The sequence below is a fragment of the Pollachius pollachius genome (genome assembly GCF_949987615.1).
Source record: "Pollachius pollachius genome assembly, chromosome: 1".
Lineage (NCBI taxonomy): Eukaryota > Metazoa > Chordata > Actinopteri > Gadiformes > Gadidae > Pollachius > Pollachius pollachius.
In genome coordinates this window covers 43253710-43267660 of record NC_136934.1, presented here as the reverse complement: position 1 = coordinate 43267660, position 13951 = coordinate 43253710, and positions in this window count along the sequence as shown.

Here is a 13951-nt window from a genome sequence, read left to right as displayed (position 1 = left end):
AGAACACCGTGGTAGTCTCACGACTACCATTATGTGTTTAGCAATGGGCACGCTATGTCTTGTAAAGCCAACATATTACCAGGCTTATTAGCCTTGCACAATCCCTTTACCTAATAATGGGATCAGGCCTGTATTTGAGCCTATCAACATGTTTTCAGGGGCGGAATTGCACTACTGTGAGGCCAGTTTTAATGAAAAGCCCAGGCCCAAAAGCACCTGTTCACAGGAAATTTGCAAATAATATAATAAAAGTTAACATGGCTGTATCATAATTCATGACATCTGAACATTGACTAAAATGTGGTTAGGGTGAATGTCTGGTCACCCTTATGTCCTATTTTGTTGTGTTTTTTTGTTTTACTCATGGATGACAATGATGCATATTTGATAGACAATAGCCATAGGACTATTGGACTACTTATGATCCCTGATGAAAAGGTTTAATCTCCAATATGATCGGGAGAATTTGTTGTATTCTTTGCTGTCATTTCTCATTTAGAGGCTGAAGACGAAACAAAAAGATTATTCATTTTCCCTCTGGAGGGTTAGGGTTGGCCTCAGGAATGTGTCTCAGCAAAGTCAACCCAAGCAGAGGAAAGAGTTTCGACATGCTATCTGGACTCTTACTGGCTCCAACGTGCATGGATGACTTCTACCGATTAGTGTCCGTTAAACCGTCTGCCTTCTGGACACGTCCTCGTAGTTTCGCTGCTAGCTAATTGGAAACAAAATAATTAGATACCACAAAATCGATTTTCTTTTACAGGAATAAATGGCGGTTTCCAGTGACGACCACAAAATGTGACGGATTCATTTGATGTACAATGCCATACATTTAAACCTAATATGTGACCTAATGAGATATTCTCCTAGTAATTCTTAAATCAAAGAACATTGAAGTTCTGTAATCGTGTCAACACGATTGTGATTATTTCATTATTCGAGGAGACATTTTACTTAATTTCTGAAATCGAGTTGCATAAGCTTTACTGTTTACTGGTGAACTAATAGTTAAATAAATCAAATGGAACATCATTGGGTTCACTCACCATCCTTTTCATCATAAGGCAGCGGTCTGTTTAAATGCAGCACAGATGGACACAATGACAAATAAATAGTTGTGGATTTTAGCACCATGGTGTTCAAACCTTTTCCTTGTGGGTTAATGCAGGAAAATAAACTGGTGTTAGGTGAAACTCAACACAACCCTCTCTCTATTATCTATTACGATGTGGCTCCACAGTTATGTCGCATCTCTCTCAAGTATTTCCTTTGGCTTCTTTGTCCTCTCCAGGAATCCATTGTTTCCTAAAAACTCCTACTTGTGGTCAATATTTGACAAATATGTAGCGCCATATTTGCATTGTCCTCCCCATGCACACACACACACACACACACACACACACACACACACACACACACACACACACACACACACACACACACACACTCCCATACAGATGCGCGCCCTCACACACACAGCACACGCGAACAGATAGCCACACGCACACACAAACGTACACGCATACACACACCCGTAACCATACACATGCACGCACACATGTGCACACATACACACAGCAAACCCACACAAATAGACACCCACACATGAGCACACATCCACACATCCACACACACACGCACACATACACGTGTACATTTCCCATGCTGGCAGTCGCCCAGCGAAACAACCTCCACATTGCAAATGAACCTAAAAACCCAAACAGTCTCTCTTCATTTAGCCTGCGTATAAACCTCTGAGGTTAGAGAAACTGGGAGCCCGGACTGCTATGTCAAACAAAAGAAAACTGATATAAATATCTGGAGGACAAGTAGTCTCTCAGCTTCTGCCAAGAAGTGTCTTGATGTGACCCAGTTCTCACAGTCTTCTTTCCGAGTGTACCAAAAGCTATTGTTCAAGTAAAAAAAATAATTTCATAAGCATATGTTGCAGGATCTTAAACAAAGATTACCTATGATGAAGCAACCCGATCCGTTCATATTTCTCATTGCAACGCAAGCATAGATCCATGAGGATCCATGTCAAATAACAAGCAGCAAAAAAGGGATACGTTGTCGGAGCTGTCCTAGGCCCGGTTCAGGGGCACACTACCAGGTTTCAAGGGGAAGTGGTTTCCAGGCAGACACAAGGGTTAATGCCTTTAAACCCCTACATGTGTCAGTGATTGTGGTTTCATTGGGTGGCTGCCCTGAACAAGTACACTTGCCATGTTGCCCCTGCCCCGCCATTAGACACAGACCCACCAGGAGGCTTTGCATGCCTCGAGAAGGGTAGTGGTGTTGGTGGTGGTGGTGGCGCTGTCTGTGGTTGGGTTACATAAATGTATGGCTGTTGATGATATGCATGTTGTTTTAAAATCCTGCCTTTCAGTCTTCAAAGTCCTCCAAGCACTTGAGGGGTGGAGAGAGTGGATTGAGTGATTTTGACTCGAGGTAACAGAAACACATAAAACACTGCCCAGTCCATCACAACCAACCAATGAGTCGTCCTTGAGAGCTGCTTAGTTGTCCGGCTTCGACATATTTGTGGGTTGTGTCAACCATTGGGAACAATACATCTAAAATAATATTTTCCTTGTCCAAATTGCCTCCAGCATTCCCCATATCCCTTCATCCAAGGTCCAGCTATCTCTATGTCTCTCTATGTTCACCCCCTCATTATATTTAAGTTGAGGGCCTTCAGAAGACGGGGTTAATGCACAAATTCACACACTGACGACAAAGTCAGCCATGCAAGGCGACAGTCAGCTCGTCAGGAGCAGTTAGGGTGTAGTTTGTGTCCTGCTCAGGGACCTCGAAGGCAACCTTCCGGTTAAAAGTCAACCCCGCTTTATCTCCTGAGCCAAGCTGAGTTTCCATTCACCCGTCCTTCCACCCTTTCATCCACCCATCCACCCATCCAGTCATTCTGTTTGTAGTGATGACATGTATTGCACATCCATATCCAATGGGCTAACCTGAATCACGCGCGTGCTTTCACCCCAGTCTCCTCCCATCACCCCTTAGGACTTTGTGGAAGTCCTTTTCAAGACAGGTGCATCCATTCTGTCCACAGTCCCATCTGGGATTCAACACCACATCACTTTTGATAATGAAGAAGTGTGCGTGTGTGTGTGTGTGTGTGTGTGTGTGTGTGTGTGTGTGTGTGTGTGTGTGTGTGTGTGTGTGTGTGTGTGTGTTGTGTGTGAGCAGTAGGGAAGTAGAGTGTGAGCTTGAGTGGATCCCTGCTAAGGCACGACCACTTGAGATCGTTCAAAGAACCGCTGGCAAGAGCTGGTAGCAAGATAGAGGCAGGCGGCGGGCTGTGTTGCAGAGAGAGCGGGAGAGGGAGAGAGAGAGAGAGAGAGAGAGAGAGAGAGAGAGAGAGAGAGAGAGAGAGAGAGAGAGAGAGAGAGAGAAAGAGAGAGAGTGAGTGAGGGGAGCCTGACCATATCAAACACGCTAATTGCAACGTGTGAGGGAAACAGGACAACCCTTCTGGCAAACATAAAGCTGCCCGACCAACCGTAACTTGCTTTTCCTTCAGCCAGGGGAAAAACTGACAAACACATGGCAGTTCCCCCCCCCCCCCCCCCCCCACCCTCATCAGAAAAAAAAGAGGCTGAAAATGCATGCGTGTTTTTTTGCAGTCTGTATGAAGTGGCTACGATGCAGATACTCCTGCTGGCTGCACTTGGAAAGAACCTGTCCTTGTGAATTTCCTGCCTGGACAGTGGATGCTGCAGATACGGTTACCCAGCAATAGACTGAGGGACTATCGTCCAATTACAGCGGGCTGCTGCTGGCCTTGATAGCTCTCCGTGGGAGAGACATATGGAATTGATATGTGTGTGTTTGTGTGTGTGTGTGTGTGTGTCTGTGCATGCGTGTGTGTTTGAATGCTTGCGTGCTTGCTTGCCTACGTGCGTGTGTGCGAGTGTGCATATGTGTGCATGTGAGAAATTGGTGTGTGTTTGGGCTTTTCTGCCTGTATGTGTGAGTGTGCATACGTTTGCGCTTGTGTTTGTGTGGCTGTGTGTGTATGTGTGTGTGTGTGTGCATGTGTGCATCAAGTGTGCTTGTGTGTGCCTCTGTGTGTCTTTGGATCTGTGTGTGTCTACATCTGTCTATATTTGTGTTTGTACGTGATTGAAAATGAGTTTTTTGTGCGTGTGTTCCCAAAAATAAAATGTACGTGTGTATGCCTGCACGGCTGCGTGCCCTTTTAAAACCTGATCCTGGATGCCACAGGCACACATCTTTGGAATATTCAACAATAATCATAATAATAATGAAATCCATAAATTGTGCTGGTGGAATGCTGTGGTGCAAATCATGGTTCGCAGCAAATGAAAACCATGTAGCGAAGAAATGTGTGCAAAATACAAAATGTACTCTGTGTGTGTGTGTCAGTGTGTGTGTGTGTGTGTATGTCAGAGTGTGTGTTTGTGTGTGTGTGTGTGTGTGTGTGTGTGTGTGTGTGTGTGTGTGTGTGTGTGTGTGTGTGTGTGTGTGTGTGAGTGTGTGTGTGTGTGTGTGTTTTCCTCACTTCCCTATCCTCACCCAGCATCCCGTTAGGAACAAACTCACGGGACCCTCCTAATCGTGATGACGATAGGGAACACTTTGACGGCAGTTTTAACCGAAAGCAAATGAGCCGGACAAGGCTGCGCACAAAGCCTCCCTCAGGTTCAATTTGGAAAGCAGTTCATCAGACATACAGCCTGCCCCGCTCCCTACGCTCAGAAGGCCCGGCAGCCTCCCAGCTCCCATGCTAGGGACGTGAGGCGTAGCGTTTTGCCCCTTCTGTGTGAAGTGCTGCAGGGGTCAGGAGGATGGCTGACAACAGCCTTCAGGGTTTGATTGTTTTAAATCAGTGAAGGTGTCAACCCACTGCCCCAATGATCTCCCTTTTCCTCCTCCTGCCCCTCCTCCTCCTCCTCCTCGTGCCCGTGTGTGTGTGCATTTGTTTGTGTGTGTGTGTGTGTGTGTGTGTGTGTGTGTGTGTGTGTGTGTGTGTGTGTGTGTGTGTGTGTTTTACTTGAGTGTTAAATTACTTGAGCAAAAACATTAATGTTGTTCAAGGGATTGATTGATCAAGGGATTAAACAAGGAATGTGATTTCATATATAAGGATTTGAATTGATTCCTGAAAGGGATCCCAGCAGGACAAAGGTTGGCAGTATGGATTGAAATGTTTTTGCCTGTAAGCGGACAAGTTTTCATTGTACAGACGAAAGGTGTGGATCAGCAAAGGAAGCTAAATTGTTAAGAATATGAAAATAAAAACAACAACGTCAAATTTAATATAATTGTCTAAATTCAGGGATTCTTTAAATGAGCGACTTATCCCCAGGGCATAACCTTCCTGTCACGCTACAGTGGGGAGGAGACTGGAGCCCTTGCTGGAATCCATCTCAAACCCAGGAACCACTGCATTGAACCCAGACCCAAACCCAACTTGTTTTAAAACCAGTGGTTCTCCTTGATTATTGAAATGCTAACAAATTAGAACACAAATGTCCACCAGCACACACAAACGGACACACGCACACACATGCACACACACACATTAGCACAAACACACACACACACACACACACACACACACACACACACACACATACACACACACAAACACAAACACACACACACACACACCACACACACAGACACCACACACAAACACACACAAACACACACACACACACACATTCACACAAGTGGGCGCAGATCTTCGCAGTGTTTGGCATCCAGCCTGGCACCGCGGTCACAGTGGCTGCTCATAGTGTACATTTCTAAGTCGCTGGACCCAGTCACGGGGCACAGCCGCTATACCTGTCGTGGATCGGTTGTTTAGCTTTCCCCCACAGATAAGAAACATCTTCCAGCACAATGCGTCCGATTGTGTTCTTAAGGGTCTGACGGAGGCTGAGCAAGCATCCGTGCAGATATTTGCACATGGTTCGACACCGAGTCTTCAGCAAAACAAACACCACTTTTATTGTTTGTTGTGCACGTGCATGTTGTGGTGTCACAAATCAGTCTTTAGATGGATGTTTGAAGTCGGATGGCAAAGTCTGTGTCAACAGGGCATTTCACTTGTTTCCCTTCGTATTTGTTTAACCAGTTGATGCTGCTGGTGGTTGGGGATCTGTAAGCGTGTAATTGGCGAACACAAACGCGGCCGGCAGTAGTAAACTTTCAAAAAGTGTCTCTTCGGGTTTCAAATCGACACTGTGGAGAGCAACCACTGTATAAATACACATGCTTAATTCCCCTTCTGAAAGCTTCATCCACTTGTGCAGAGGAGTTCTCTGTGGTAGACTAGCTGCGTAACGGAACCGGAAACAAGGAGTACATCCAACCCTCGCAGTTTCTGGTTTCCGGCCCAAGCTCTGAGTCGTCTCCCCACACAAGTTCTGCCATGACATAATAGGATCCCAGATTATTCATGATGTGGTTTTTCTAATTTTTCTCACTGTTTGATTTTGATGCTTTGACACTCCTTGTGATCCTCCCTGAGCCCCAGGACCCCTGGCTTTCGCTCCGGGCTGTCTGCCTGCTGCCTGAACGGGGCCCTTTACCCACAAAGCAACAGGACCCCGCAGCATCTCCTGAAGACTGAGTGGCCCCGTCATGATCTTGTCATGAAGCCCAAATGCCCTGTCAGGATCTTGATAGGATCCTGTTATGATCCTTGTTACAAAATGTCAAGCATGGACTCACATCCACTATCGAGTGTAATCAATAACATCCGGCAGCATCATTACATAATTCCTCTGGATTTCGAAAAAGTCCCCATGATCACATTTTATTCCCTCAAGTAGTTTATCTTTAGACCAATCGAACATGAGCAGACATAAACTTGGACATAAAAAACCCATCTGTGGTACGTATTGAGGGTTTATCTTCAGCCTGAATGAATGAATGGCCGATGGGGAAGCATTAATCTATGTATCTGGTATGTGCGGTGCTATCGTGAATCAGAAGAGCTCCCGAGATGTCCCGTCGCAGAGACACAGATCTTGCGAGCCAGGCCACGTAAACCAGACTGGCAGCGGGAAACAATCCAGCCTACCCTAGAGAAAAAAAAACACAAAGATAAAATTCCTCTCGTCAGTTTGTCTCCATTTCCACGGAAATGAAAGGACCAACTCTTTCAACACCCGTCGCAAACCAACGGAAGCGGGAGAGGAGCCCGGGCACGTGTTGGAACACCTCTCTCCCTCTGCTGCTGTCCCCTCTCACCCCCCCTCCCCCCAAAACCCTCCTTTCAGCTCCCCTCTCCCAACGAGACGGAGGGAAGCGGTGAGGTCCAGATCACCATTTGAGCGTGCAGCAGGCTGATGCTCAGAGGGTACTCAGGGCCATGGGGGGGGGGTTATTTGGTAGGGTGTTGGTCAAGCAACATCAACCCTCAATTGGCTGACCTCAAAACGCAGGCGCACAATGGAATGGGATACGCAAATGCATCGTTGGTCATTAGAAGTGAAGATATCGAGACGGATGCCACAAAGGTGTGCGTTCGTGTTGGCGTCTCTTCATGAATGAATTCAGTGAGGCTGATTGAGATGGAAGATGTGTGGAAAGGGTGTCTCTCGAATGGGAATGTACTGTGTGTGTGTGTGTGTGTGTGTGTGTGTGTGTGTGTGTGTGTGTGTGTCTCAAAACTGAGGGATCAATTGCTACTTTGCTAAGCAGCTTACAGCAGACGAGCAGAGGAGCAGGTCAGGGTGAAGACAGAAGCAGACTCTATGAGGGCATTCTAATCCCTTACATCCATACTGCTGGCATGGTGACCTGCAGCATGCAGCTGTCTGACCCACACACACACACACACACACATCTATGCACTCACATGTACGCACACACAAACATATGCTCTCTCTGAGTCTCTCTCTTTCTCTCTATCTCACACACAGGTAGAAACACACACACCCTCTCTCTCTCTATCAGTCTCTCCCCCTCACACGCACACATACACACACATTCTCTCTCTCTCTCTCTCTCTCTCTCTCTCTCACACACACACACACACACACACACACAAACCCATTGGACATATGAGGTCACACAGGTGAAATGTACTGGTAATATAGCTCTTTATCTCTTCATATTGTCTTGCTGTGTACATACAGTTGTGTAGCTTACAGTGTGCATACAGTTTGTACAGTAAACATAAATTTTGTAATTTACCTATACCATGTGTACCTCTACAACGTGGTTTTTCATCAACTAGAGCGTAGAAAACCAAAGTGGAATTCCCCTTTAACAGACTCTCCCTCCCACCCAATAGAGTTCTCTCTCTCTCTCTCTCTCTCTCTCTCTCTCTCTCACCCTCTCTTCCATGACCTCAAAGGCATTCCCATCACTGCCTTCACTCAGTCAGTGATGTGACTCTCAACTGTTTCTCCTGTCACACAGAGATGAACTGATGCTAGGCCAATGAAATGCTCTCTCTCTCTCTCTCTCTCTCTCTCGCTCTCTCTCTCTCTCTCTCTCTCTCTAGCTCTCTCGCTCTCTCTCTCTCTCTTTCTTCCAATCTCTCCTTTATCTCTATTTATTTTATTTTCTCTCTTCTGTGGTGACTTCAAATGGTTTCAGTTCAGTCAAATGAGTTTAGTAAAACAATATCTCTTGGTAGAATATATCATCCTACCTAGTATAGTATACACAAATTCATAAATGTTCAGAAATGCTGGAGGAAAAAACAACATTGATTTGATTTTCAGCGAGAGAAGAAACATTTTGTTTTTTAAACTTCAAATTTGTTTACTTGGACCAAGTTGTACCTCCACAGGGAAACAACATGAACCCCTAATTACAAAGGAATGAACAGGGATGTGGTTTGATCAAAAAGCAGAGCAATTATCCTATTGGTAAGAAAATGGCTGTTTTTCGTCACACACTAAAGAAAACAGGAAAAAACATTCAGACAGGATAGCTTCCACTTAAAGTAAGCTTCTACCAGACAGTGCAAGTTTACCTCGCTTTTTTCTTCTACTTTCCCTTGGCTGAACAGCTTATCTGTACTTTTATTTTCCATTCTCCACTTCTAATATAAACCATGCAAATTCAGCAATGAGTCAACGTTCGTCACCGCGAAATACAAGCCTGCTCCTTTCCAGTCCAACTCTTTGGAGAAATCGGATGACTGGAGACAAGCAGGCTGAGTAGGACTCTGTGCAGGTCGTCTCTTCCTGCTGCTGATTGTGTTTATGAGGCTATGGGAGGGACTGAGCGTCATATCCGACAGAGCTGCCAGCATGGCCCATCGCTCCCGCTGTTAAAGCCAGGAAGCAGAGAGACATGGTGGTTCTCCGCTGGCGGTGTCAGACCTCAGACACACACACACACATACACAACCATACACAACCACAAACCCAGACACACGCACACACACATACACACACACACACACACACACACACACACACACACACACACACACACAAACCCACACACACGCAAACACACACATGCACACACGCACACACACACACACACACATCACACACACACACACACACGCACAAACCTACACACCTACAGACACACACACACACACAAACATACACACACAGCTTTCTTGTGTCTAGCGAGGTGAACTCAGTTCAACCTCAACACCAAACTGGTACTAGACATAACAGGATATTATAATAATGACCTTGGTTAACATAACATCTCATAAACTAAATTAGGTAATAGCAGCAATGAGGGACCTTCAAGAAAAAGGTCAATTTCCCTTTCCAAGGACAATGATACCTAATAAAAGTGGTTGATACACAAACATAGACACACAACCACACAACCACACAACTGTAGGCCAAGCACCACTCTGTATATTTCATTTCCCACATCCTATACGTTCTGCTGTTTCCACCAGAATTCCACTTCTGGGATTACCAAAGTATTATTGTATGTATATACACATTGTCTTTAATTTCCTAAAGTTGCTTTGAAAGAACCATTATGATTATAGATAAAACAGACCGAAGTATAGATGTTTTCCCACACAACATTCCAACCTGCATGTTTTTTGTAACATTTTGGATGTGTAGATATTTAATGACATTGTGTCCTCAAAGGGGATCCGCGAAGTGTAGCCCTCGCGTCGGTGACCCTTGCTAAACAGATGACAGATTGGGGGTTGACGGAGTTTATTTAATAACAAGGTGCGTAGCACTAGTCACTGTGTCCCTGTGTCTAGGGGCTCATAGAGCTAACACTGAAGGGGATCAATCACTCTACTGCGCTCAGTAGGAGAGCGATGAGATTCATTCCACAAATGCCTTCTATTCAGGGCTCGTCCTCTGTATCTACAGCAACATCCCCGCTCTCCTCGAGCTGTCTCTCTCTCTCTCCTTGCTCTCTTACTCGCTCACCTCGTTCTCTTTTTCTCTCTCTCTCTCCTCTATCTCTTTCTCTCTCCCTCTCTCTCTCCTCTATCTCTTTCTCTCTCTCCCTTTCTCTTGCTGTCTCTTTTCTCTCTCTCTCTCTCCCTCTCTTTTTCACCCTCCTGTCTCTCCCTCTCTTTCCCTTCCTCTCTGTCTTTCCGTCCCAGAACCCTTCCTCTTTCTCCCTCTATCATCTCTCTCCCTTCATCTACCTGTCCCCTCTCTCTCCCTCTCTCTCTCTCTCTCTGTCCCTCCCTCTCCATCCATCTCCCTCTCTCCTCTCTCCCTCTCTCTCTCCCAAGCGCTCCATCCCTCTCCCTCTCTCCCTCTCTCTCTTCCCAACCCTCTCCCTCTCTCTCTCCCAAGCTCTCCATCCCTCTCCCTCTCTCCCTCTCTCTTCCCAACCCTCTCCCTCTCTCCCCCTCTCTCTCTCCCCCTCTAAAAGGCAGACGTTGATGAATGCATGTAAAGGATCCTCTGCAGGTAGGATAGGGTTACAGCTGCTCGCAGCCTATCGGTGTGGAGACAGAGAGAGAGAGAGAGAGAGAGAGAGATCAGTCATAGTCCATAGATGGACGTGGGGGAGTAGTGGATGTGTGGGGTGTGTGGAGGGGGGTGGGGGTGTAGGGGTGAGGCAAGAGGGGTCAGGATGTTTGTTTTCCAATGAGCCGTGACCCTGGGAGAGAGAGAAGAGGGTGTGTTGTTGATGGGGGGGGGGCGCGATAGGTGATAGAGGGGAGGGAAGGTGAAATGGTGCGTGTGTGTGTGTGTGTGGGGGGGTGGGGGGGGGGTGGTATTGTAGGAGAGAGTGAGGGAGGCAGAGAGAGAACTTAATGAAATTATGTGGGAGGCATCTTGAGGGCTAGGGTTAGGGTAAGGGTTAGGGGAGAGGGTTAGGGTTAGGTGAGAGGGTTAGGCACAGGGTAAGGGTTAGGGGAGAGGGTTAGGGTTAGGTGAGAGGGTTAGGGACAGGGTAAGGGTTAGGGGAGAGGGTTAGGGTTAGGTGAGAGGGTTAGGGACAGGGTAAGGGTTAGGGGAGAGGGTTAGGGTTAGGTGAGAGGGTTAGGGACAGGGTAAGGGTTAGGGGAGAGGGTTAGGGTTAGGTGAGAGGGTTAGGGACAGGGTAAGGGTTAGGGGAGAGGGTTAGGGTTAGGTGAGAGGGTTAGGGACAGGGTAAGGGTTAGGGGAGAGGGTTAGGGTTAGGTGAGAGGGTTAGGGACAGGGTAAGGGTTAGGGGAGAGGGTTAGGGTTAGGTGAGTGGGTTAGGGACAGGGTAAGGGTTAGGGGAGAGGGTTAGGGTTAGGTGAGAGGGTTAGGGACAGGGTAAGGGTTAGGGGAGAGGGTTAGGGCTAAGTGAGAGGGTTAGGGACAGGGTTAGGGTCAGGTTAGTGGGTAAGGGTGGAGGGGCTAGAATAGTTTGATGATAAATATAATTGTATATGCCTCTTATTTTGAAAAAACACAGTGATGATGATGATGATGATGAAGACGACAATGATGGTGCCATTTTTGTTGTTTTTATGCTGATTATGGTAACAGATTTAAAAAAAGATTTCACCCTTTTTTTTTAAATTGTATTTTAAATGTTTGCTTGGCATACTACTATTATGTATGTCCATTATGGCAACTATTACCCTCCTGACCATCCCTGAAAGGAGGGATCCCACACTATGTGTACCTCCTTAAGATTCGCTGACGTCAGGTTAGATCAAAGTGCAAGGACGCAGCACTCACCATGCTTACCGTGACCACAATGCCCAGTGGGTGCAGCCCGGGGCTGGTCCCATCTTACTACAGACACATATTCACCAAGCTAACCATGACCACAATGCCCAATTGGGTCGGCAAAAACAGCTGCTTAAGGGTTTTTAGACCATTTCACTGTCTGTGGCACCCAACCGCACTCCTCAGTAAACTCCACGGGTATCCCACAATTGGCGATCTTCGAATGTTTACCGAAAAGGTCCCCGATTCTGCATTGTCTTTCGGCCGCGACAGGCCTCCAAAGGCGCCTGTAGTTTAAGAAGCTCTGGCTCGTCACGTCTTCACGTGAGTCTAGCGGTTCAGGAATGGAATAAACAGCGGACCAATTGTGGCGTCAAGTCGGGTTCGATTGTGTTTGTGTAGAACTCAATCACAGTAACAGCCTCTCTGAGAGACGGAGAAGCAGGGAGCTAAGTGAGGGCCGCCCTGCCACACGGCGGGTTCAGAGAGGCGCTCTGTGTTTTTCCGTTGTCATGCAACACCTCGCCACACACACGTAAATCTCCCGCCTGCTTAACTACCGGCACTAAAACATGTCCGATTAAATAGCTGGTAGACGACCGCGTGGACTGCATGTGAGGTCTGGTCTGTCTTCACAGCCTGTCGCTTCTCAGGTTTTTATAACCAGCGCAGGGCAGTTGGGAAGTGGGAACAGTGGGTTCAATTCGCTGGAAAAACTTTTTTCTTACCTTGAAATCATGGTTGTGGTTAAACGAAAGTGAGTATCGGCTGCTGCCCACGCAGTCTTCTGTGTTCTGCTTCCTCGTGGAATATCAGATTTTGATAGTTCTTCGTTTCCTTGGCCAGCGTTGTGCTTGGTAAACGTCATATTGGTGTGTGTGTGTGTGTGGGTGTGGGTGTGTTTGTGTGTGTAACCTTACTGCACTTGTACTATGTTTTCTGCTTCTCTTCGCTGTCTTCGTTCTCACTTTTTCTCTGTTTCTTCTTATTTATTATTCATGTGTTTCCCTCTCTCACGCCAAGGAAGATGCTAGTGTGTGATTATGGCTGATTTACAATCGACAGCGGTAGAGTTAAGAGTTAAATAACAGCAGACAAGACGGATGTGTCTCGGCAACATAGCTCCAAACTGTTTGGTGTTCACAGATTCCCCCAGCCCTTCTTCTCTGTGAAATAAAACCCTTGACAAGGTTAATAATTCACTGCTCAGAGGTCCTCCACTCCTCAGGCTTTTGACGAATCAAACATTGCAGCCGAATCAAAAGGTCCACAGTAATAAGCGTTACCCATGCCGTCTAAAAGGCTGCTTTGGAAGCAAGTGGAACAACAACACCACCAGGGCTGGAAGGCAGTCCAGACACAGAGGCCCAATTGAGAGTTTTGTTTGTTTTCTCAGAGATGCACAAGACACTCGCTGGATATCCCTTGAGAAAGGAAACGCCAACGTACAATATGTGTGTGCGTATGACTGTGTGGGTTGGTATTTCAACAGCCTTTTCTCGCTCTCACACACACATGCCCCTGCGGTGTTTTAAAGGACGCCAGGTCATCTGCTGCCCTCTGCGCTACTCCTGAGGTCTGTAGCGCTGAGCAGAGATCAACCAGTCATCACATTTCACCCTGATGTGAATCGCGCTCCAGTAAAATGAATCACACAGTGGATGAGAGCTTTACTACGTACAAGCAACCTTTTCCTGGTGGGGAGAAGGGCTGTGTAGAGCTATGGAGGGAGGCTAAGCCTGGGAGTGGGGGGGTAGGGCTGTTCGGGGTGGGAGGCCGGTGCTGTTGGGTGGAGGTGGGGGTTGATGGGTTGTGTGTGTGGGGGA